This window comes from Triturus cristatus, chromosome 1_1 (assembly GCF_964204655.1).
Source record: "Triturus cristatus chromosome 1_1, aTriCri1.1, whole genome shotgun sequence".
Classification (NCBI taxonomy): Eukaryota; Metazoa; Chordata; class Amphibia; order Caudata; family Salamandridae; genus Triturus; species Triturus cristatus.
In genome coordinates this window covers 405,838,991-405,863,453 of record NC_140579.1, presented here as the reverse complement: position 1 = coordinate 405,863,453, position 24,463 = coordinate 405,838,991, and the positions used below count along the sequence as shown (strand labels likewise).

Sequence of the window (24,463 nt, the reverse complement as noted above, 5' to 3'; positions counted from 1 at the left end):
GTTGCACGGTCCCCACAAGGGATGCGGATCTCAGAATTGCTGAGAGCACGGATCAACCTCAGAGACCACGGGAACCCACCTCTTGTGTTGCAGAAATCTTCGGAGTCCTTCAGGAGCTGCATAGATGCAAACTAGTCAGATGCATTTCAGGTGCCTGCCTTGCAGGGGAGTAACTCCTTTACTCCAAGGGAGATTCTTCAGTCATCCAGCGTAGTGTAGCTAGTCGAAGTACTTGGTTTCTGTAGCAGAGTTTTGTCCAGGTAAATCCAAAGTCCTGTAGCCAGGGGTTCCTAATTTATACCCAAGGAAGGTGTGGGATAAACTTTGGGGATCCACCTATGGGAGGGTCAGGACAGAGAGGTGGCTACACCCATGTCCCTTGTCCAATTTTGCACCAGAGCAGGAGCAAATTGCTCCTGCAACCTGTTGAGCTGGACTATGCACAGGGTCACCAAATGTGCCCCCAGTGCAGACATCAAAGCACTCTCAGAGTACACCCACCCAGCCACACTAAAGCCTGTTTGGGAGGTGGTAACACCTCCCTGTGACAGGAAACCTATTATCCAGCCTCCCCTGCCGGAGTTTCGTCCATCAGCAGGAGGGCAGACTCGTGTCTGTGGCTGGCAGCATCCATTTTGTGATGCCAGGGTCTGTGACGCTGGTACCGGGTGTACCAGTGCTGTCATGTTTCTCCCTCTAGTAGGGTGGAATCATACCTACCACACCAGTTACTGGTGTGGAGGTATGATTCCAAGGTGTTTGACACCAAACACAACATGTTTCCATGCAGCCGTTTTAAAGTTAGCATTTACCATGAGGTTATAATGCACTTAAGTATATATGATTGGCTGCATCACAAACAAGCCTGGAATATAGGTTCCAAAGGCTGCAGAGGGGTTCTGCTCATGCATGGGCACCCTCTCACATAAAACCCAGCACCCTGCCTTCAGGATTGATAAGGCCTGCCATAGGGGTGACTGATAGGTTTATATGTGCAGTGATAAGGCTAGATATAGTGAACCTATATCTAAGTAAGGGGTGCATGCACCATTTTACACAGGCTGCTGCAGCAGACCTATTGTGTCATTTTGAATGGTCTCCCATGGGTGGCATAATACATGCTGCAGCCCCTGAGAGGCCTCTGGGGTACCTATGCCCTTGGTACATAGTATACGATATACTAGGGACGGATAAGGGTACCCCAGAATCCAATCTGAAGTGTACCTAAAGTACATGAACAACCAATTTAGGGAGAAAGCAGATAGACTGGGGTCCTGATTAGCAGGATCCCAGTCAGACTAAGTCGAAAACCAGCAAAACACCAGGAACAAAGTGGGGGTAACCATGCAGTCAGATTCCACCTTCCTACACTAAGCATCACAGGTTATGTAGTTTAATTTTTTTTTTTTTTACTGTTTTATATAGCGCGAACTTGACCCGAATCAGGTATCAGAGCACTTTACATAGCACCAGTTGCCTTACATTAGGACACGTTCATTTTTGTTAGGCACGGGGAGATTAAGTGATTTGCCCAGAATCACAGGATGTTCAGCATCATTGCCGAGACTCGAACCCAGTTCCCCAGATTCGAGGTCGACCGCCCTAGCCGTTAGGCCAACTCCTCTCCCCTCAGTGCTTGTTACTCTTTGTTACTATGGGCTCTATTTTCCAAATTCCCTCATCCTGTGCTGTGAATCACTAAGAGAAGAACACATGAGAATTTCCAAGTAGTTGGTCCTCCTTTTTGTCACTTTAGCTTCTATTCCCAGAGAACTCATCCATCTTCTAATCCCAGAGCTTTCTACCAGATTTCTGACTTGTGTAATAATCGAGGAGTTCAGTGTCATTGCCGAGACTCCAACCCTGTTCCCCAGATTCGAGGTCGACTGCCCTAGCCGTTAGGCCAACTCCTCTTCCTATTATTGACTGCTGTTTTGGCTTCAGTAAAGAAAGAGAAGCATAATCCTCACCTCCATGCCCTTAATAGAATTGAAAATTCTTAATGCTTCAGCTAGACGGTTTTTTATTCTTCAGCAGGTTTGGGATACGGCCCTTTCAGGCTGGTACTGAAGGCTTCCGGTTCACGTGACAACCATACAGCGCTTCCTGGTGGGAGTAATGACTGCACTGCACTGTCTGGCGGTAATGGTTACTCTGAAGCACTTCAAAGATACTGAGCTGCAAATAAGCTCCTGTTTGGTAGACAGCCTGTGAGCCCCCCAAAAAGAAGAATACTCTTCTCTGAAGAAGCAAAAACATTTAGGCGTTTTCTAGGAAGTATTTGACTGCTCAAATAAGTGCGATGTGAGTAAAGTGACCTGCAACCTAAATGTGAATACACTGGACTGCATCTCCCACAACGCACTGCGGAATGCAGGTGCAGCATGAGAGGTGAAAAATGAATGATCCCGTTTCTATTTCTCTCATAGATGTTAAAAGGAGGCACATGCAGCCGTGTGACACACGCAATGCATTTGTGCTGTTTTAGTTTTTTAACTAGCCACTTCCGCCCCAGCTTGTGTTTCTGCCAGCTGCACCCCTGCCCAGTGTCTCCTGTCCCTCTGCCTTCTTTGATTCCGCTTCCAGTGCCTCTGCCTCCTAACTCATGTCTGCCTACTGCGCCTCTCCTAATATGCTGTGCCTGCTCATGCACTTCGCCTGCTGTTCCTCTCCTGCCCCCTGCCTGCTGTGCCCTCCTGCCCCTGTCTGCTGTGCCTCTCCTGTCCCTGCCTGCTGTCCTCTCCTGCCCCCTGTGCCCCTCCTACCCCTGGCTGCTGAGCCTCTCCTGCCCCTGTCTGCTGTGCCTCTTCTGCCCCCTGCCTGCTGTGCTCTCCTGCCCCTGCCTGCTGTGCACTCCTGCCCGCTGGGCCTCTTCTGCCCCCTGCCTGCTGTGCCTCTCTTGCCCCTGCCTGCTGTGCTCTCCTGCCCGGTCTGCTGTGCCTCTCCTGCCCGGTCTGCTGTGCCTCTCTTTCCCCTGCCTGTTGTGCGTCTCCTGCCCCCTGCCTGCTGTGCCTCTCCTGCCCCTTACCTGCTCTGCTCTTCTGCCCCTTACCTGCTCTGCTCTCCTGTCCCTGTCTGATGTGCCTCTCCTGCCCCTGCCTGCTGTGTCTCTCCTCCCCTGCCTGCTGTTCCTCTCCTGCCCCTGCCTGCTGTTCCTCTCCTGTCCTTGCCTGCTGTTCCTCTCCTGCCACTGCCTCTCCTGCCACTGCCTCTCCTGCCCCCTGTGTCTGCTGTGCCTCTCATGCCTGCTGTCCTCTCCTGCCCTTGCCTGCTGTGCCACTCTTGCCCATGCCTGTTGTGTCTCTCCTGCCCCTGCCTGTTGTGCCTCTCCTGTCCCTGCCTGCTGTGCCTCTCCTGTCCCCTGCCTGTTGTGCCTCTCCTGTCCCTGTCTGCTGTGCTCTCCTGCCCCTGTCTGCTGTGCCTCTCCTGCCCCTGCGTGTTGTGCCTCTCCTGCACCCTTTTTCTGCTGTGCCTCTCCTGCCCCTGCCTCCTGCCCTGCATGTGCCTCTCCTGCTCCTGTCTGCTGTGCTCTCCTGCCCCTATCTGCTGTGCTCTCCTGCCCCTATCTGCTGTGCCTCTCTTGCCCCTGCCTGTTGTGCCTCTCTTGCCCCTGCCTGTTGTGCCTCTCTTGCCCCTGCCTGTTGTGCCTCTCCTGCCCGTCTCCTGCCCTGCATGTGCCTCTCCTGCACCTGCCCGCTGTCCTCTCCTTCCCCCTGTGTCTGCTGTGCTTTTCCTGTCCCTGCCTGCTGTCTCTTGACCTGCATGAGATAGAGTGACCAACTGGCATTGGTGCAAATTCAGGACGGTGAGTGTAAAAATTCAGGACAAAGAGTCAAAATTCAGGACACAAATTCAGGACAGGAGGTCAAAATTCAAGACAAAACTTCAGGACCATAGGTACGTTTTACAGACACATCAGAGGAGGTCGCGCAATAGTATATAAGTAAGCCCAGCCATATCCAAACATATTCAACCATTTGTAAACCTATCCATCATGTATCCTTCCATCTATCATTTCACTCATCCATCTCTTCATCCATCCTTTCACTCATCCATCCATCCACCCTATCCATCTGTATACTTATCCATCCACTATTCTACCCATCCAGCCATTCACTCATCCATCCATCCATTTACCCTTTCACCCATCCTTTAACTTACTCATCCATCCACCCAGTCACTCATCCTTCCACCCATCCACCCTTTCAGTCATCCATCCATCCTCCCTTTCTCTCTCCATCGACCCTTTCACTTAGCCATCCTTCCTTCCATCCATCCACCCATCCATCTACTCATGAATTCATCTATTGACCCCATCACTCATCCATCCTTTCTCTCATCCATCTATCCTTTCACTCCTCTATTCATCCTTTTGTCCATATACCCTCCCTATCACTCACTCATCCATCCTTACATCCACCCTTTCGCTCATCCATTCAACCTTGCACTTATCAATTCATCAATCCAGCCATAATTTCACTCATCCATCCACTCACTCATAATCCACCTTTTCACTAATCCATCCTTTCACTCATCCATCCTTTCACTCATTCATCCACCCTTTTACCCATCCAGCTACCCTTCCATCCAGCTATTTATATTTTCTCTCATCCATCCTTCCACTCACTCATCAATCCACTCATCCTCTCTCATTATCCATCTATTCAATTTCATTCATCTATTCACCCTTTCACTAATTCATCCAGCCATTCACCCATCCCTTCACTTACTCACTCGCCCACCTTTTCATATTAATTTTGAGCTGAGCCTTTTCGAGAAGAGGCCCATCAAGAACTTCACGCTCGCTGCAGGAGCCATTCCAGGACTGGGACAGAAGCCACCCAGGGCGGAGACAGGATAAACCACAGGGGGGCGAGGAGCCATCGGGGGAGAGGGGTGAGGAGCCATCACAGGAGGGGGAACAGGATCCACCAGGGTGGGCACAGGGGTGGGTTTGCAGTATTATAGTATCATCTTGGTCTATGCCAGGGTGGGGTAGGGCTCCTCACCCCCTCCTGGACAAGACAACGAGAAGACAGGCTCTCTTTCCAAAATGTTAGTTTTACCACCCCCCACTGTGATGTACAGTACTTAAAGGAGATACTCCAAGAGAACTGATTTAACTGATTGTCATCCATACTTTGTTAATCAGTGTGGGTGCGATTGTACCATTTCTTTATTTTATTACATTATAGACTGCATGTTTGAAGAACCGAGGTTTGCTTAGAAATTAGTTACAGTAATTAAGCTCTGTGCAGAGAACCAGTGTAATCAGGGCCGGTTCTAGGATGTTTGGGGCCCTGGGCAGAAAGGGAATGTGTGAGGCCCCTCTAAATTGCAGATACATGCCGCATTCAGGGCTGTCTGCATCTGAATAGATGCCCTGCTCCTGAAGCTGCAGCCCCTCCCTCTTAGTCACCTTCAAGCACCTCTTAACAGCTCATCAAGGGCGGAAAGTGTGAGGGTTGCCATCCCGCTGTGCCTCTCCAATGCTACTTGGTATCTGAGCTTTGGTACTGCATCGGAGTCTGTTACACCGACCTCAACAGCATCGGAGTCAAGAAGGGAGGTGGGTGGAAACGACGGAACATCGGCTTTAGAGTGGTGCGACCGGTGCCCGGTTAAAATTACGGACAAATGGCGTCCGTTAAAGAATCATTCACGGACAACGGACAGACGGCCGAAATTACGGACTGTGCGTGAAATTTACGGACGGTTGGTCACCCAATGTGCCTCTCCTGTTCCTATCCGCTGTCCCCTCCTGCCCCCTGTGTCAGCTGTGCCTCCCCTGCTCCCAAGATGGCGCCTGCGGGATACGTCCTCCAGGGCAGTGTCCTGGGTGGGGCAGAGATGTGTGTCTCAATGAGGATACGCGGCCTCGGGCGGGGAGGGGCATGCTGGAGGGGGCAGGCTAGACAGGGCGGGACTGATGGAGGACCCTGGCCACCCTCCCTGCCTAAGCAGGAAGAGGCCAGCCTGCCTGGAAGGAGGAGAGAGGGAGAGGCTAGGGAAAGGGGCGGAGGAAAGAGGGATAAGGGGGAGGAAGGGCAGCCGTGGAGAGTACGGGAGGGGTGCGGGGTGGGGCTGGCACTAGGAGCCGCTTCCTGCTGCTGTTTGTTGGTGCATCAGAGGAAGGTGAGGGCTGCCAAACCGGGGCCGCAGGGGGTGCGGGGGCTCAGGGCCATGCGACCGGTGTTCTAGGCAGTACGGGGGTATTGGGCAGTAGAGATGCGCGATAGTGCCGTGCTGCTTAGTAGGAACCGAGGGGGGCAGGGGCGATTTGTGATTCTTCGGGCAGTAAAGCTTTGGTGTTTTTTTGGGTAGTAAAAAGTTACTGTATAAAATAAAGGGGCACTTGGTTTGAGATATTAATAGGCGGTGTGAGGTGCGGATGGGCTTTGGCCGGAGGCTGGGGCATGGCAGGAGGGAGAGAGGGTGGGGCAGTAGATTTAGGCATAAGACTCGCATGGAGGAGGCTGGGGCAGAAGCGCAGGCTTGGGCAGAAGGGTGGGCGGGGTAGTGGCATGGGCTGGGTGGCTGGGGCAGTACAGGTGGCCTTAAACTTGCACGGAGGGGGCGGGGCAGTTCAGCGCCGCATGCAGCAGGCGGGGTTTCGGGTACCACATGTTACTGTTCCTGCCCCCTGGGGCTCGGCACACCCCGGCCTGCATACGCTGCTTGTGATCTGCGTGTGCACACGCCAAGGGGCATGTACGAGTCAGCTGTTATTGTGTAAACACATGATTGGCAGAGATGGAAATAACTGTAAACAGGCCTTGTGCGTGCACACAGCCGTTAGAGAGATGCAGTGTGTACGTGTTTACACCCCCCAGAAGGAGGCGGGCTCTGTGAGTGCATACACCCCAGAGACAGGCAGGGTCTGTGAGTGCATACACCCCAGAGACAGGCAGGGTCTGTGTGTGTATCCGAGAAATAGGCGAGCTGTGTGTGAGTACTTACAACCAGGAGACTAGTGGGGTCTGTATGTACCTCTTAGGAAGAGCTGGGCTGTGTGAGTACTTACACCCAAGAGACAAATAGGGTCTTTGTATGCCTCCTAGAAAGAGGTGGGCTGTGTGAGTACATACACCCAGGAGTCCAGCAAGATGTGTGTGTGTATATACCTCCTAGGAAGAGGCGGACTGTGTGAGTACATACACCCAGGAATCTAGCAAGATGTGTGTGTGTGTGTATGCATCTCCTAGGAAGAGGTGCGCTGTGTGAGTACATACACCCAGGAGTGCAGCAAGATGTGTATGTATACACCTCCTAGGAAGAAGCGGGCTGTGTGAGTACATACACCCAGGAGTCCAGCAAGATGTGTGTGTATACACCTCCTAGGAAGAGACGGGCTGTGTGAGTACATGCACCCAGGCATCCAGCAAGATGTGTGTGTATACACCTCCTAGGAAGAGGTGCGCTGTGTGAGTACATACGCCAAGGAGTGCACCAGGGTGTGTGTGCGCACACCTTCTAGGAAGAAGTGGGCTGTGTGAGTATTTACACCCAAGAGACAAGCAAGTTGTGTTTGTATCCACTTCCTAGAAAGAAGTGGGCTGTGTGAGTGCAGACACCCATGAAAGCAGCAGCATGTGTGTGTATACACCTCCTAGAAAGAGGTGGGCTGTGTGAGTACATACACCCAGGATTGCAGCAAAGGGTGTGTGTTTTTATACACACCCTAGAAAGGGGGGAGCTCTGTGAATGCATACACCCATGAAAGCAGCAATATGTGTGTGTTCAACTAGAAAGAAGCTGTTGGACTTGGCCCTTCTGGCAGGTTCACCCCTGGACTTTTTTGGCTTTTTATTGGTGATTGTTTGGTCTCTGCGCACTTTCCCTGTGTCCCAGGGTAAAGTGCGTGCGTGCTCTGAGTGCATGTGGTGAGATAGGCCTGCCCTCCCATAGGAATGCATGGGGAATGTATGTGTCCCTAGTAGTTCCTGATGCGTGGGGTGTGCAGGCCCGAGTTTGGTATGTGCGGACTCGTGGGAGTGAATGCTGCGCGATGATGTGTGCGGCGTGCATGTACCTAGTGTGGAAGTGCCACTTCTAGAAGTGGGCACTTCTGTGTGCAGTGTGTCTGTCGCGTGATTGGCTGGTCGTGTCATGTGACGGGCTAGGGATTCCCCAGTGTCAGGATGAGTCACCCAGTGGTGAATGGGGAGATCAGCAGCTAGATGGGTGGGAGGAGTCCACCTGGGTCCTGAATAGGACAGGGTTTTCCAAACACAATGCTGGCCCCGCCCCCTGTGGTGCGACTGACGACCCTAGCCCTGCCAGTGAATAGAGTGAGGGGCTGAGCACATCAAGGGTGCTCCCCAACCAGCTGCGACTGGTTTTCCCCCTCACCCTGAACCCAGAACAAAGGGTTTGCCTGTATAAAAATGGGGCTGTGTCCCCACAGAAACTGTTCTCTGCCAGGATCTTACCTGAGGGGGGCTGCTGCTGCTGCCGCTGGACCAGAGGACCGCCACTTGGACTACCTCCCTGCCTGGAGGCCCAGTGAGCTGGCTCTGGGTCCAGCCTTGCCCCCACCCCTGCCCTGCTGCATGCAGGGAAGAACTTTGCTGGACTTTGTGGTTCTTTTTATCCTAAAGCACCAGGAAGTGCTTTCCTTTCCCTCATAGCGCTGGGAGCGCTTTTCTTGGCTTCATAGCGCTGGGAGCGCTTTGTTTGGGTCCCCTAAGCGCCTGGAAGCGCTTTTCTTTCCCCCAACGCGCTTGGATTTGCCTCTAGCGCTAAGGAGCGCTTTATTGATGCCGGCCGGTGCCCACCCGGCATTTACCCCGCTCATTTAATTATTTTCCTACCATCCCGTCGTATATTGCTGATTACGAGGGAGCCCACCCCTCTTGTGACCGTAGGAATCACCGCGGCGGCCCGGTTCTTCAGGCCGGAAGTCAGGCAGCCTTCATTGGGACGGAGGCGGGACTTGACAAGGAAGCGGACGGGAGCCTACCCCGCGCTCCTACCGCCGGACGAGGAAGACGAAGACAGAAGTCCGGAGCGGCCGGTACCGATCTGGGTCCCAGGAGGGGGGCCCGGGCGAAGGGAGGTCCACGCCCCGGAGGAGGCACCCGAGGAAGGAGACGCCGCCACGTGAGCACGGTGAGTGCGGCTGTCCCCGTGGGTTCCTCCCCCGCCTCGCGCCGGGAGTCCAACGTTGCAGGGGCAGTTCTGGGGTGCCTGAGACCAGCACCAAGGCACTACCGGTAACGGGCGGCCCCGGAAGGCAGTGGGCCGCCCCTACGTGGTCAAGGCTCATTATTCAGGACCCCGGGGCCATTGGTGGATTCCGAGCGCTAGTGCGCTCCAACGGTTGGGCATTGTAAATTCCAGAGTTCCCCGAGCGGGACTCCAACGGTTGCCGGCATTCCTTCCAGAGCGGCCCCGCTTGGTAGTGGGCCGCTCCGACGAGGCTCCCTACCTCTGACCGCGGGACCAGCAACTCGGGGGCATTCTTGTTCTTAGAGCCTCGTCGCTCCTACGTATGGGGATAGTGTCGGTTTAGGAGCGCTAGAAGGCACATGGTGTGTCGAGCCCTGTGAGGCTCTAAAGTCTGGCTCCCTCATCTCTGTGAGAGCCCAGGAGAGGCTCCCACGACGGGGCAGATATTTGTTCAGAGCCACGAAGGCTCTAGGGGGCATTTCGTGTTGTAGAGCCCCGAGGGGCTCAGGGGGTCACAAGTGGTGCATATGTAGAGTCCAGGAGAGGCTCCAACCCCCGCCATATTTGTTTGGGAAGGCCCAGTGTGCCCCAGCATCTCTCCAGTGTGCCCCAGCATCTCTCCAGTTGCCCAGCACTTAGTGGGCAACTGCTACGTGTAGGTTGTGCTTAGTGCGCCCTGGTTTGCGCAGCCGCGCCCTGACTCTGCTGGACACAGGGCGTCCTTGCCCCTTCAAGGCCAGTTGGCCTAGGGACTGCCACAGATAGGGGCTTATGTGAGTTCTTGCGCAATTGTGTTTCCCTGCACCTCTGAATGTGTTTTTGCGTCATGTGCTTTGCTTTACACCTCTGAATGTTATGCATCATGTGTTTATGTGCTTAGACCCCTACAGGTATTGTGATACTTAGGTGGTTGTTTTCCCCCTAGTACAGGTGGTGCTAGTGAGGTCCTGATTCCCTGCGCAATACTGTCCTAAGGTGGTTAGGGTTGCGTAGGTGGTGCTTACCTGACACCAGTAGTTACTGGTTGTGTGCTACATATGTTATTTTGTACTACAGTATTATTCCTATGTTCTAAAAAGTGCTAATTCCTGACAGTGGTCCAGGTGGCCCTGTCCCCTGTATATATAATCCCTTGTAAATTCTGCCCGTGCCTGTTGGCACATTGTAGAGTGTGTGTTTTTATCTAATGTGTTGTGTATAATACAAAGGCTATTTTTATAGAATACCTTGTGTGGAGTTTCCTTTGTGGTGGGCCTTGGGTGTTGTTGCTGGGTGCGCGCGCAAACGCTTTACACATCGCCTCAGAGATAAGCCTGACTGCTCGTGCCAAGCTACCAAGGGGGTGAGCAGGGGTTATCTTTGGCGTGTAACTTCCTTGCCCTGACTAGAGTGGTGGTTTCTGTCTGGCTTTGGCGCAAGCCCTAGCCAACCAGAAATCCCATTTCTAACATTGGTGATCAGCGGTGGGATTTGGACTTGCGTTTGCGCTGTACCGCAGCGGCAACTGGCCGCACTACAAAACTCTGCATTTAGATAAATCACATGGTATAGGGATTATTGTTTTAAAGTTTGTTTTTAACTTGTCATTTCTTTGGAAATGTGTTTTTGTGCACTGTGAGTTAGGTGTCCCTAGCTCGGGAGGGTAGATCATCCCCCTTAGTGCATTGTGTTTCTGGATTCACCAGAGGGTGGGATCCAGTGGTGGCAGCGTAATAGTGTCCTGTACATTTGTCCCCCGCCCTGCGCCCAGAGTTGGTACCTGTGTCACGTGGTGGTCAGGTTGAGGAATCAGGGGTGGTAGAAACTGCCTTACCAGTCCGAGGGGAGGGTTGTGTGTGTGGATGAATGGTGTGTGGCACTAGGCAAGTGAGTGTGAGTTCTCTGGGTTAGAGAGCTTGCTGAATCTTTTTGTGAATTGTGTGCTCCTGTGTGGAACTCAGACCCCTAGGTCCCCTGTATAATTGTTACCATAACGTCCGCCAGAATGGAGCCTGCTTGTGATCCCTATGAGCTAGCTTGGCGCCAGAGGCAGGAGTTAGAAAGGTACTGTACAGAGGAAGAGTCAGAAGAGGAGGTAGAGGATGACAATACCTGGACGCCAGTAGAGAGTGAGGACCCCATAGGTAGGGCGTCCCTTGCTGGGTCCAGCGTAGGAGGCAGCGCCTCATCCCTTTCCCTGTCCCCAGAGGAGTGGGAAGATAGGAGGAAAGAAAGGGAGCACCAGCTGGCGTTAGAGAAGCTCAGGTTAGAGCATGCTCAGGCTATGGCGCAGCTGGAGGCCAGGAAGCAACAGCGAGAGACTGAGTGGGTCTTGGCGCGGGAGAGGGTAGAGGAGGCTGAGAGGGCCTCCACCAGAGGCATAGTAGCTCTGGAGGGTAGACTATCCCCTGCGCGCAGTTTTAATTTTCTGGGCTCCCCAGGGAGGGTTGAGTCCAGTGGTAGCAGCCAGATAGATTCCAGTGTAGGAAATCCCAGTCCCAGTTCCCCCAGTCTGGTACCTGTTTCCCAGGAGGAGGAGTTAAGGTTGAAATTCAGGGGCAGTAGGAAGCTGTCTCACCAGTCTTGGGAGGAGTTTGTGGATGACTGTCAGGATGCACTGGTGGAATGGCTGATGGTTAACCCGGAAGAGGATTTGAAGGCAGTGATCAAAATGATTATCAAAGAGCAGATGCTCAGTAGTTGTTCTCCAGGGTTGCGCCAACACCTGCAGAGGTACGACTCTTTTTGTCCTTGGGAGCTTGCAGAGGAAGCAGAGCACTGGGAAAGGGCTAGAGGTTCTCTAGAGTCATTAGGGAGTGACTCCAAAAGTAGTGGGTCAGGTATCTTCCAGCCCAGCGTGGTGGAAGAGGCTCAGTGTAGCCCAGCTAGGTCCCAGGATAGCGAGGAGGGTGTAGGGGCTCACTGCCTGGCTCAGTGGAGCAGGAGTGAGAGGGTGACCGAGGGTCCCCGGACGTACGAAACCCTGCCTCAGGACTTGGATGGTTCCATGAGGGAACACCAAGTTGGGGACCTAGGCTGTCCTGTTAGCCCATTTGAGGGAGATCTCCTGGTGAGTAGAGGACCTGGAGCACCTGTAACCAGGGCTCCTGTGGTTCTAGAGTCTGGCAGTACCGCTCCGGTAGGGAGGGTACAGGAGACCAGTGTGAGGGGTGATTGGGGGATGAGTTTCCCAGTGGAAGAGCCTGTGGGTCAGGGACTACCCAGTTGGGCTAGGATCCCGTGTAGTGACCAGGGTGGCACCACTTCTGTTCTGGGGGATCTCCGCGCACTGTCAGGTGGACAGGGGACGGGAGATCAGCGCCAGACAGACAGTCGCTTGACGTATGTGTCCTTTGATAGCCTCAGGGGGATGGAGTGGAAATCCCCAGAAGTCCTGGAGTGCCAGGCAATTATTCCACCAAAGGTTCTAGGCCGGAGGTTGGAAGGCCAGGTTCGGGATCAGCCTGACCTGAAGGGTGGGACGTCTGTAACCAGCGTCCCGAATACACTGAAGAGAGAAGGTGTGTGTGTTTTGTGTGTGCACAGAGCTGCCAGGTCATGTCCTCCCTGGACCGGAAAACAAGCAATCCAGGACCGGTTTTGGGGTAACGCCCCTTATCAGCCAGGTTAGCTTGAATCCAGTGGCAAAGTGAGGAAGGGACCCACGTCTAGGCATACCCTGCCAATTTAGGGCGAAAAAAGAAAACATAAGGAGATGATGGATGGAGCAGTGAAACTTTTCAGACACTCGCCCACAGTCACAGATCTGGGTTTAATCCATCATTCTTTTGCTCATTATGCCAGCCCAGTTCAGACCTAGCCATATGCAAATCAATCTTGACCCTGTTCCTCATGGGAACAGTCCAGCCTGAGCTGCCAAGCCAGGTCCTCCCTGGACCTGAAACAAGCATCCTGGGACTGGTTTTAAAGTATCACCCCTCATCAGCCAGGCTAGGTTGAACACAGTGAGCACGGGACCCACTTCTGGGCATACCTAGCGCCTTTAGGACAAATATAGCAAGACAAAAAGCTGATGGACGGAATGCTGAACAATGTCAATCATTAACTGTGTCAACCATCACATATGTGGGTAAAATCAATTTTTTCTCATCTTGCCATCCCCGTTTGGACCCAGCCATATACAAATCAGTCGATGGATTTAACCCAGATTTGTGACTGGGGGTGACTGTTCGAACATTTTCAGCATTCCGTCCGTTATCTTTTTGTTTTGCTGTGGGACTACATACACCTATAGAGCAGCAGGTGTCTGAGCGTGTACCCCATAGAGAGAATCAGGCTGTGTGAGTACATACACCCAGGAAAGCAACAGTGCCTGGAAAGAAAGCTTTGTGAGTACATACATGCGAGAGACCAGCAGTATATGTGTACCTGCTACAAAGATATGGGCTGTATGAGTACGTACACCCAGGAGAGAAGCTGTGTGTGTATGTGTTTGTGTATGTGCACCTGCTGAAAAGAAGCTGGCCCTCATGAAGCAAAGCTCATGACAGGCAGCCTGGGCAAAGGTGCCATTTCTGCGGTCTGTCGTTCCCTAGGGATCAATAACTGGGATCTCTTCCCGCATCTCCACTGTAAAAGGGAGTGTAGGAAGGTGGATATCTGACTATGGTTACCCCCAACTTTTTGCCTAGTGTCTAGCTGGTTTTTCGACTTAGTTGGCCTGAGATCCTGCCATTCAGGGTCTCAGGCTGTCTGCTCTCTCTTTAAAATGGACTCCATGTACCCTAGGTACATAACCAATTGGTAAGGATCACCTTATTGGACCCTGTACAGTGTACCCTAGGTACCCAGGGCATAGGTGTACCCTAGGCCTCCCAGGGGCTGCAGCATGTATTATGCCACCCCTGGTCTGGCCTTCCAATCGGACACAACTGGCTGATCACTCAGCTGGGGCAAGGTCGTGTAATCACCCCTTGCTTAGATATAGTATGCCTATATCTACCCTTATATATAGACACATGTGTACCTATCAGTCACTCCTATGGCAGGCCTTAACAATCCTGGAGGCAGAGTGCTTGGTAACATGTGAGATGGTGCTCTAGCATGAGCTGAGCCTGTCTGCAGCTTTCGGAACCATGTCCTTATAGCTGTTCTATGATATAGCCTACCATATACTCTTAAAGTGCCTTATAATCTTAAACGGTTATGGTAACTATGGTTGGGCTGTATCAAAACATGTCGTGTAAGGTGTCTAACACTTTGGAATAATACCCCCATACCATTTCTGGTGATGAGGATATTATCCCTCCCTTCTAGAGGGAGAGACATGTTAAAATCCTACTTTGCTGTGTAACCTCTGACCAAAGCCTCAGCATCACAAAATGGATGCTGCTGCCACGACACAAGTCTGACCTCCTGCAGCTGGAAGTGATCCCAGCCAGGGAGGCCTGGACAATAGGTTTCCTGCTTGGGGAGGTGCTAGCACCTCCCCAGACAGCCTTTAGTGTATTGGGGCAGGGTGGGCTGAAAGGAATGAGACATGCCTGGGGCACACAAGGTGTTCCTTGCATAGTCCAGTTCAAACCGGTGCTGGGGCACTCCAGCCCCAGCTCTGGCGCGAAACTGGACAAAGGGAAGTGGGTGTAACCACCCCCTCCCAGGTCCCACCCATAAGGCGTGACCTAGCAGGTATCCCAGCCCCCCAGATTAGTATAAGAGTGGGAGTTGGGCCTCAAGACTTTAGATTATCCTGAACCTGCAAAACTGAACAGAAACTCTGGACCTTCGACATTCGACGAAAGAAGAAGACTGAAGAATCTCCCTTGTAGCCAAGGAGTGGCTACCCTGTGCAAACAGGCACCATCAAGAGACTACCCTTTGCTTTGCGACCGTTCTACGAGGAAACGACTGCAGAGCCCGACCAGAGCCTTGATTTCCAGACTTCTCCGACCCTCATCCACATCTGCAGCAGAGCTGAGATCCGTGGAGGCGACGAGCGACGTGGGACCGGCTACCTGGGAAAAGTGGCTAGTAACTTACAGCGCAGCTTCTGAGGTACCCTCGAAGTTGTGCACCGGGGATTGAGAAGCCCCAACCCCAAGCACCATCTGCACCGAAGACCAGCCCCCCACACTCCACGAGTCCTGCGTGGGGCCCTTCAGCATTTTCCTGCTTGCCGCGTCTGTCCGGTTGCTTGCCCGCTGGCTAGTGGCCTTTGTGACGACGCTCCCTGAAATCTTCTGCGCTGGTTTGGCTCCTCCAGACTGGCTCCCGCTTCTCTGCAAAGAAGAAGCACCCCAGACCTTCCTGGTCTGCACCAGAAGCAAGTCCTTTGTTCTTCGTGGGTTCCGCTTGCCAAGGCTTGGTGAGTCCTAGTCCAACTTCGCCGCCGCCGACAGCAAGAGCCTTCGTGGGACAGCTCGCCTCCTGGTCCTGGTCGTCCTCGACGCTTCCTGGTCCTCCTGGCTGCAGCGACAAGCTTCACCTTCACCTGCAACTCTTCACGACATCGCCTGGTTCCTTCCTGGTTCCACGTGGTCACTGGGTAGTGACCTTGACTCTGTCCCTTCTGCTTGCAGGTTTCTTCTCTTCTTGATCCCAGCCTTGGGATCCACCGGACACTCTCCCCTGACTGCCTGTCAGCATCTTTCTTCAGGCATCCATAGGAGTCGACGACGAAAACGACGCATCTTCACCCCTATGCACCCGCAGCCTGTGGGCTAGGTAACTTGGGTACTCCGGTGCTCATCAGGATAGTGACTATCCTAGTGTCTAGTTTTCAAGTCTCAACTTCCTAGCTACTCCGGAAGTGTCCTAAATCTACCGTTTTCTAAACTGTACTATTGCTATTGACTTTTACGCATTACGCGTGAGTGTTTCCACTCTGCACACGAATCCCGTGGGCCTCCCACTTCCTAACTAACGCTAGTGTAGTGTAGCCCCAGCGATGGCCTAGGCCTATTCTATTTCCGTGACAGTGGTTCTTATACCACTTATTTAGTATATGGTTTGCGTGGCCCCTAGGGCCTAACTGTATTACTTACCTGTGTGACTTACTGTATGCATTAATAAGACTGTGTTGTACTTACCTCTAATCTCATAAAGAGTGCTGAGGGTTTGCTTAGAATAAATACACTTATCTGTTGTGGTGTCCTTTCATTTGGTATTCAAGGGATTATATATGGTATCACAGCTGGCTTCACATGCCATTCAGAGTTTAGCCTAAGACTGCTCGTGTCCATGCTACCACTAGGATAGCTGGTCTATAAGGTTGACTTTACAACCAATCACCATAAGGGTATTTGGGCTGATATAAGGTGTACACTATAACTAGTGACATCATACATCAGGCCAACTTCTCACAGGGAGGACGAGGACTGGAAAGATGCTTGTCTAGCCCCTAGGGAACTAGCTATTTTCTCAAAATTGCTAATGGTCCAAGTCAACTACCTTGACGCCCAGTTGGTAATTTGTAAAAAAAAAAAAAAAGTGCTGGGGCTCTCATCAGGAGGTAGCTTTGACCAGACCCTTTCTCATGTAAGCCCTGCCTAACACAGAACCAACAAACCCCACAAATGGGTAGATGTGGCCTAATGACCAGAGCTGCTAACTTCAGAACTGGGGAACCAGGTTCGAGTCTGGGCAGCTCAACATTCTGTCATTCTGGGTGAATCCCTTAATCTCCCTGTGCTCACAAAAAATTAAAGTGTATTTAACTGGTGCTTAAGAGCTGGTGTTTGATTATGTGCTGGTGCACAGCACCGAAAACCACTGGCTCAAATTAAGCACTGTTCAGGCCACATACTTGTCCCCACGGCACCTGCAGCGGATGGGCGGGAAGGTGCTAACCGTGCACACTACCAAGCCCCAAGCGTCTTTTTTTAGGTCGAGCATGAGCCAGCACGCATGCGCTGCTCTGCGAGACTTATTGTAGACGAGTAGCGACTAGAAGCCCGTCCACTCTGCCCAAGTTTGCCATTGGCTTTTGTCATTGTCTGTCCTAAATGCTGATTCATCAATAGGCTTGTTAGTCCCTTTTTAGTACCGCCTCCTCTTAATTTGTCACCTCCCTTGGCGACTGGCTCCTTTGCTTGGAGTGCTACACCGTACGTGCTATTTAGACTGTGAGCACTATTTTTTTTTTTTTTTTTTTTTTTTTTTTTTTTAAATCTTTTTATTAACCGTAGGAATCAAATATACAAGGCATATTGTAATACGTTCTTGTCAAGCAGTTACAACGGAATCAATCAGGTAAGTATTACAGGATACAAACACAGGTGATTTGGTCATGCCAACAGTAAATCATCTTGAGCCGGGATTAATGGTGGGGTGCAAATGTTACCTCTGTATTTATTCCAATCGTTCCAGATGCGGGGCAAGCACTATTTTCTTAAATGAGGTTCTCCTACTGCCTTCTCTACCCCCCCCCTTCCTGTTATCCGTGCCTTCTTCCACTGCCCGCACTCCCGTTGTCCGTGACTTCTCGGCCCAGCCCACCCGTTGTTCGTGCCTTCCCACCCTGCCCCCCGCCCTCCGTCCTGTTGTCCGTGATGACTACCGTTTGCAATGCAATAGGTCTCGCGTAAATGCGAGTCCTATTACATTGCAAACGCTTGTTTTCCTATGACGTGGTCTTTTCCGCACCATACACCCTTCTGGAGTAGAGTGATTCGGAGATCTCTGAGGTCCTCGGTCACCATGTTGAGTTGGGTCCCAGGGAGGCGTTACTGGGACCGTGCTGAGAGGATATTTATTGGGGTGGCACCCTTGGTGGCCAAAAGAAACATTGCTCACTGCTGGAGGCGCACGGAGACCCCCTCCTCTGGGGTGTGGCAGATTGGCGTAGATTGGTGTGCGCAACAAGAACTACCGATTTATGAGGCCCGTGGCTGCCCTAAGAAACACTCGAAAATATGGGTGGGGGGTGCACCCATCATGGACTGCCGCTGTAAAGATATAGGGGGTGATTAGCATAGTGGGCAGATCGCCACCGCATGTATGGCGGTGGCGATCCACCTGTCAAAAGTCACCGCCCCCCACCCATTTTCTCCTCCCCCCCCCCCCCCCCCCCCCCCCCCCACCATATTACTATGGCGGGGGGGACCACAGCAGACGGGAACACCGTCCGCCGGTTTTCCGTCGGTAGGCAATCCACCCGATTGCCTACCGGGCCGAAAAGCACATCAGTATGGTGGCGTTGCCTTGCAGGCACTGCCATATATATTACTATAATGGCGGAGAAGTGCCTTTCGATGGCGGAGACTCCGCCATGGAAAGGCATGCTGTTTTTTCTTTGGGGACCCCTTGCAGGCCCCCAGGGTGTTGGGGGGGGGGGGGGGGGTTGTTTTATTGCACATGGAGGTACCTATGGTGCGCCCCTGCAATTGCATGCACAAGGTGGCAGGCACCGCCCGCCACAATGCAATGTATGCGGGATCCTAATTGCCGGTGCGGGACCGCCGCACCACTGGCGGCCGGTCCCAGCACTGCTAGGGTTACATCCCGCCATTCTGATCTGCCCCATAGTTTAGTTGAAGGACTGTTTGTATTCAACAATCGAATTCAGGAAGATGATATTATGTGGTTGCACCTATGTGTACCACTAAATTTAATAAAAGGTTATTAAATGAAAATCAAGAAGCTGGCTGCGTGGGTACACACACCCCAGAGTGCTTAGCAGGGTATTTATTAGTGACTTCCAAGGAAAGCAAGTTTGTGTGCACACCCCCAGAGAGTCTTTGGTGCAATCATGGCAGACATACAGGCTCTCTGTACGTGATCAAGACAGAACTTCCTGTGTGTATACATTACAGGGAAATATCTACCTGCGTAGGCACTTTGTAGTGTGAGGCAAACTCAGTTTGCACACATTTGTGGCGGATAACCCTTTGTATGTGTACACACCCATGGGAGAGAAAGCCTTGTGTGTGTGTGTGTGTGTGTGTGTACATTGTTAGGAAAGAGACTACATTCTGTCTGTGTGTACTGCACAGACTGCTGTGTGGGTAAAAGGTTCTTAGAAAGACAGTCTACCATGTGTGTATTTTTAGGAGAGAAACACCCTACTTTGTGTGGCTACACGGTCTTAGGAAATAAAGAACAGCCCACTGTGTATGTGTGAACACAGTCTTGTGAGAGTGGCGGCAAGTGTGTGTATACATTCATAAGAAAGAGATCGCCTACTGTATGTGAGTGTGTGTATATACACATTTGTAGGAGAGAGACCTCCTCCTGCGTATGTATAGATAGATAGTGATCCAGCGCACTTTCCTGTTCCTGCATGCTCTGGTGTAGCGTCTAGGTCCCCTGTTTCCTCTTCTGCTCTCCAGTACTTCCAGCTCTCCAGTACTTCCAGCCCTCTGTGTGGATGGATAGATAGATAGATAACGAGTCATGTCCAAACTGGATTACTGTAATGCCTTGTTTCTGGGTATCAACAAGTTCCAGGTGGGAAAAATCCAGTCTCTACAGAATGCCGCAGTTCGTGTTATTCTGAACCTGCCCAGGGGCGGTCCTACCTCTGCTAGCAGGAAATCTTTTCACTGGCTCCCGGTCAAACAGAGCATCGAGTTCAAGGCACTCCGTTTGGTTCACCGGGCCCGCTTCGGTGGCGGCGCGGAGGATGGTATTAATAGGTTCTTACCCTATATCCCACCTCGTGCCCTGCGGTCGGCCAACCTTGGTCTTGTCTGCATTTCCAGATTTAAACTAGCGAGATGGGGCGGCCGTTCTTTTGCCATCTGTGCAGCTAGGTTATGGAATGATCTACCAGTAGAGATGCGACTCCAACCCAGCTATGCCCTTTTCAGAAAAATGCTCAAATTTCACTTATTCCAGGCCCAATAATCTTTTCCGTTCCCCGTTGATCACTCACACCACAGCGCCAAGACACCGTCTCGGTATTCGAGCGCTTTACAAGCTTCTTTTATACTCATAATGAGGTGCATGTGGTACTCTGGACCATGTGATATGGTGCAGTGATGTTGTGACATCCTAAACCACACGCCTGAAGGCTGCATGGTTTCTAAATGTCATTAGAACACCGAGGATGCAATGTGGGACCATATTACACAAGTTACTGGTTGTGTCTTTATATTGCATCTTTGTCTTTGGGTAGTTAACTTGAAAAGGGGGCTGATTTTCTTTTAGAAAAGAGAAATATGTATTGTAACTAGTACGTAAATTGTTGCATGAGCGCTTTCATAGAAGGGGGATGGGTATAATTCGCAGGAGGATAATGGTTGCGGGGTTAATATGTTCAGTCATGTTACAGTCTTATTAATGGTCGCAGAATTAATATGTTCAGTCATGTTACAGTCTTATTAATGGTCGCAGAGTTATGTTCAGTCATGTTACAGTCGTATTAATGGTCGCGGGGTGGTATGTTCAGTCATGCTACAGTCATAATTATGGTCGCGGGATTAACATGTTCAGTCATGTTACAGTCGTATTAATGGTTGCGGGGTTCATATGTTCAGTCATGTTACAGTTGTATTAATGGTTGCGGGGTGGCTATTTTGGTTCATATTATTCACTCATATTAATGGTCGCCGGGGTGGTATGTTCTGTCATGTTATGCAGTCGTAATAATGGTCATGGGGTTGGTAAGTTTTGTCATGTTGCACACTTGTATTGATGGTCGCTGGCTTGGTATGTTCTGTCATGTTGTATATAGTGCAGTGTTTACTTTTTCCACTACTTGCTGGTGCTGTTCCGTGTGAGAGCAGGGAACTGGGTTGTCCAACTGCGGGTGTGGCCACAGGCAGGGTTCCAGATCAGTCATGTGTCCTCTCCGTGGCTGTGTGCTCTTACCCTGGGGTTCAGTGCTGAAGGCCATGGTACTTGTGTTGAGTACACCGGAGGGTGGATTGTGGTGTTCGTGTCATTGGTCGGCTCGCAGGTCCTGGATGGGGTGTAAAGCGTTACAAAAAAAAAAAAAAACCCTGTGGGGCATGGGGCACAGGGTCAAGACTGATTTGCATATGGCTGGGTTCAAACTGGAATGGCATGGTGAGCAAAAAAACGATGGATTTAGGCCCAGATCTCTGTACTGGGGTGAATGTATGACATTGTTCTGCATTCTGTCCATCAATTGTTGTTCCTGGATGGGGTGTGCCTGGATGGGGTATGCACTTCTTTGCTTCATGTGGCTTCTTCAGTCTCCCCGTCTTTCCACATTTGTTCTCAGGGTGTCCAGCCACCAGCATGATCTCTGGTGGTTGTGGCGTGGGCAAGCCCAAGTGTGTCTTCACAGGGTGTGTGGTCTACCTCAAAGCCTAGTCCAGCAAATTGGTGGCCCTTTGGGTGAGTGTTGCACAGGGTCAGAGTGAGGCCAAGATTGGGACCAGCACTTTACAAAGTGCCCATGTTCATGGATCCCAACCAGTCACAAAACATTGCTTAACTAGTACCAGGGGCTAATTTGTGGAGAAATTTGGGAAAATTAAGATTTTTTTTAACGCTTGTAACAAAACAAATGTATACACAGAGGGCACCTTTATGTTCAGCCGCTGGCTGTGGTGGCCAAGCGATGGAACCGGTCTATGGTGTCCTACGCTGACGACACCCAGCTGGCGGTTGCATTAAGTGGGGCGTCCGACCTGGAAGCTGCTAAATTCCGGGAGGGTATCAGCTCAATAGCACGCTGGATGACTGATAATTGCCTTCAATTGAATGCCAAGAAAACTGAGGTGCTTTTGGTTGGCAAGCAGAGCCACCTTTGGGGTGATTGTTGGTGGCCATCTGAGCTTGGCCCTACTCCCCTTCCTGCTTTGGAGGTTAAAAACCTCGGGCTTTGGATAGATTCCAACCTTAGTTTTGTTTCTCATACAAAGAAAAATGCTGCCACTTGCTTTGGGATACTCCGCAAGCTCAGACCTTTAAATATTTTGATGCTCCTACCCGACAGCTTATTGTACAAGCTATGATCCTGTCGCGTTTGGATTACGTGAGCTCTCTCTTGCTAGGAGCCAACTCGGCTGAAATTGCTAGACTTCAACGCGTTCAAAACACTGCCGCCAGAATCCTGGTTGGTTTACCTAGGTTTTGTTCGGCCAAAAAAACTATTGGCAAACTTCACTGGCTCCCTGTTTTACAGAGGATTAGGTTCAAGTGTCTTTGCTTGTCATTCAAAATCCTCAAGCACTCCTCTCCTCATATCCTGAAACATCTTATTCAGCCTTATTTCCCCTCGCGCACTTTAAGATCTTCTGGACTTCACTTTGTTGTAGTCCCACGTTTTAAGCGGGCCAAGGCCGGTGGTCACTCTTTTAGAGTATTAGCGGCCAGACTCTGGAATTCTCTCCCCGCCCACATTCGTGCTATTGACGATCTTCTGGTTTTTAGGAAGGCTGTTAAAACCTTCCTCTTTCTCCAGAACTGCTAGTGATCCGATGTTGGCTAGGTTTGATCTGATACCTGTCTGCTGTAGCGCCGGGACGCCCCTTTGCTGGGGCAGCTGTGCGCTATATAAATATGGATAACATAACATAACCTTTAGCCCAAGGGGGTGTCTTGAGCTCCTAATATATAAACAAATGTTTATTGTTATCCAACTCGCCTGCACTTCTCTATAGTCCATGTTTACTTCCATGCAGGGTCATCTACATGAAGTGTAAAGATATCCACTGCTGCACGCTTTCACAGAAATCTAGTGGGAAGCCGAGAGAAGGTGCTAGATAGGGTCTCTGGGACTAGAACACAAACAGTCAAAAAACCTATAATTTCAGTATAGAGCAAGATCAGCTCTGAGATCCGTGTGCATTCTTCTGCTGCAGATTTACAACAATGAGTTTTTACAGAGTAAAACCTGCTATGATAGAGAATAAAAATATACGTTTTACATATATCATTTGTTTTAAAATCTTACAAATCGCAAGGAAAAAATAAATGCTGCCTCGTCACCAAGTCTGATCTTTGACGTGAAAGAGTAGCTTTTGAGGAATATCTTCGTGGGCATCTCTGTGGGACCGGAGTGTCCTTCGATGCTTGTGGTTCGTAAGTTCCTGATACAATCCCCTTGTCCAGATCCACGAGGAAAGGTCTCTGATATGAGTACAGAACCCATGTACCAGTGACGAGAGAAAATAATGTCTACTTACTTTCCACCCATGGAAAAAAATCTTCTAAACCCTTAATATAAATATAATTTAGGGCCCTACCTCAATGGAATATGTGGTCCAAAATATTCTCTGAGTAATCTCTGTAGGCTTGATTGGAATGAAGGAATGGCTCTGAAGTGTTTGTCCTAGGGGCTTGGTTTAGAGATGGAGGTTTTCTGGCGCCAGGCTGGCCTGTGGACGGTGAGGTTCTGGTTCACCCTGTGGCAGATTTAACCAGATGCAGTGATATACCCAGATAGAAATTTAACAACCTGCTCTGAATAACTTTGCATACAATATTTGCAGGTTTATAGTCTTGCTCAAGGCGGAAAGATTCTCCTTCCAGATCAGCTATGCCCTGGACTCCTCGATTATTACACAAGTCAGAAATCTGGTAGAAAGCTCTGGGATTAGAATATGGATGAGTTCTCTCGGAATAGAAGCTAAAGTGACAAAAAGGAGGAGGAACAACTAGGAAATTCTCATGTGTTCTTCTGTTAGTGATTCACAGCATAGGATGGGGGAATTCGGAAAATAGAGGCCGTAGTAACAAAGAGTAACAAGCATTGAGGGGAGAGGAGTTGGCCTAGCGGCTAGGGCGGTCGACCTCGAATCTGGGGAACTGGGTTCTAGTCTCGGGAAATGACGCTGAACATCCTGTGATTCTGGGCAAATCACTTAATCTCCCCGTGCCTAACTAAAATGAATGTATCCTAATGTAACGCAACTGGTACTATGTAAAGCGCTCTGATACCCGATTCGGGTCAAGTTCGCGCTATATAAAACATTATAAAAAAAAAAAAAATTGGCATAGCCAATAGGTCTCGCCTTTGGGACGTTATAAGTGTTTAGTTATCCAGCACAATATCTATCCTTGGTGCAACAACATCTAGTGTTGCATGGCTAAACACTTATAAGGTCCCAAAGGCGAGACCTATTGGCTATGCCCATGCTTGTTTTGAGTGAGTGGCTCGTGCAGGTATGCCACTGTGAGGTAGAGATGCTGCGAGTTCTTTTACAGGAGCCCCTGTGACACTGCGCCTCTTCAAAATGTATCTTGGCTCTGGTGTAATACTTCTAGTCCCTATTCCCTTCTCGCACCCCATGCATCCTTAAATTTCCCATGTACAGCCGGGGTTGGCACTCCTATTACCCCTGCCCTCCAGTGACACTTAACCTTTCACGGGTGGTGGTGGACGTGGTGGTGGATGTGGTGGTAGTGGATGTGGTAGTGGACGTGGTGGGGATGTGGT

The 24,463-nt window shown here is 50.9% G+C and overlaps 1 protein-coding gene across 2 annotated transcripts in view; it reads left to right on the top strand.

Annotated features, from left to right (window-relative positions):
- Positions 1-5,399: 5,399 nt before the first annotated feature.
- The window catches only part of LOC146870322 (flotillin-1-like), a 259,354-nt gene continuing 240,290 nt past the window's right edge, over positions 5,400-24,463 (top strand). Inside the window, exon 1 of one of the 2 annotated variants that reach the window (XM_085640181.1) lies at positions 5,400-5,569. The gene's annotated coding sequence lies outside the window, so the exon portion shown is untranslated. Of the gene's footprint in view, positions 5,570-5,973; positions 6,136-24,463 lie in introns of those variants that run through there. The other variant, XM_085640178.1, reaches the window with a different exon arrangement.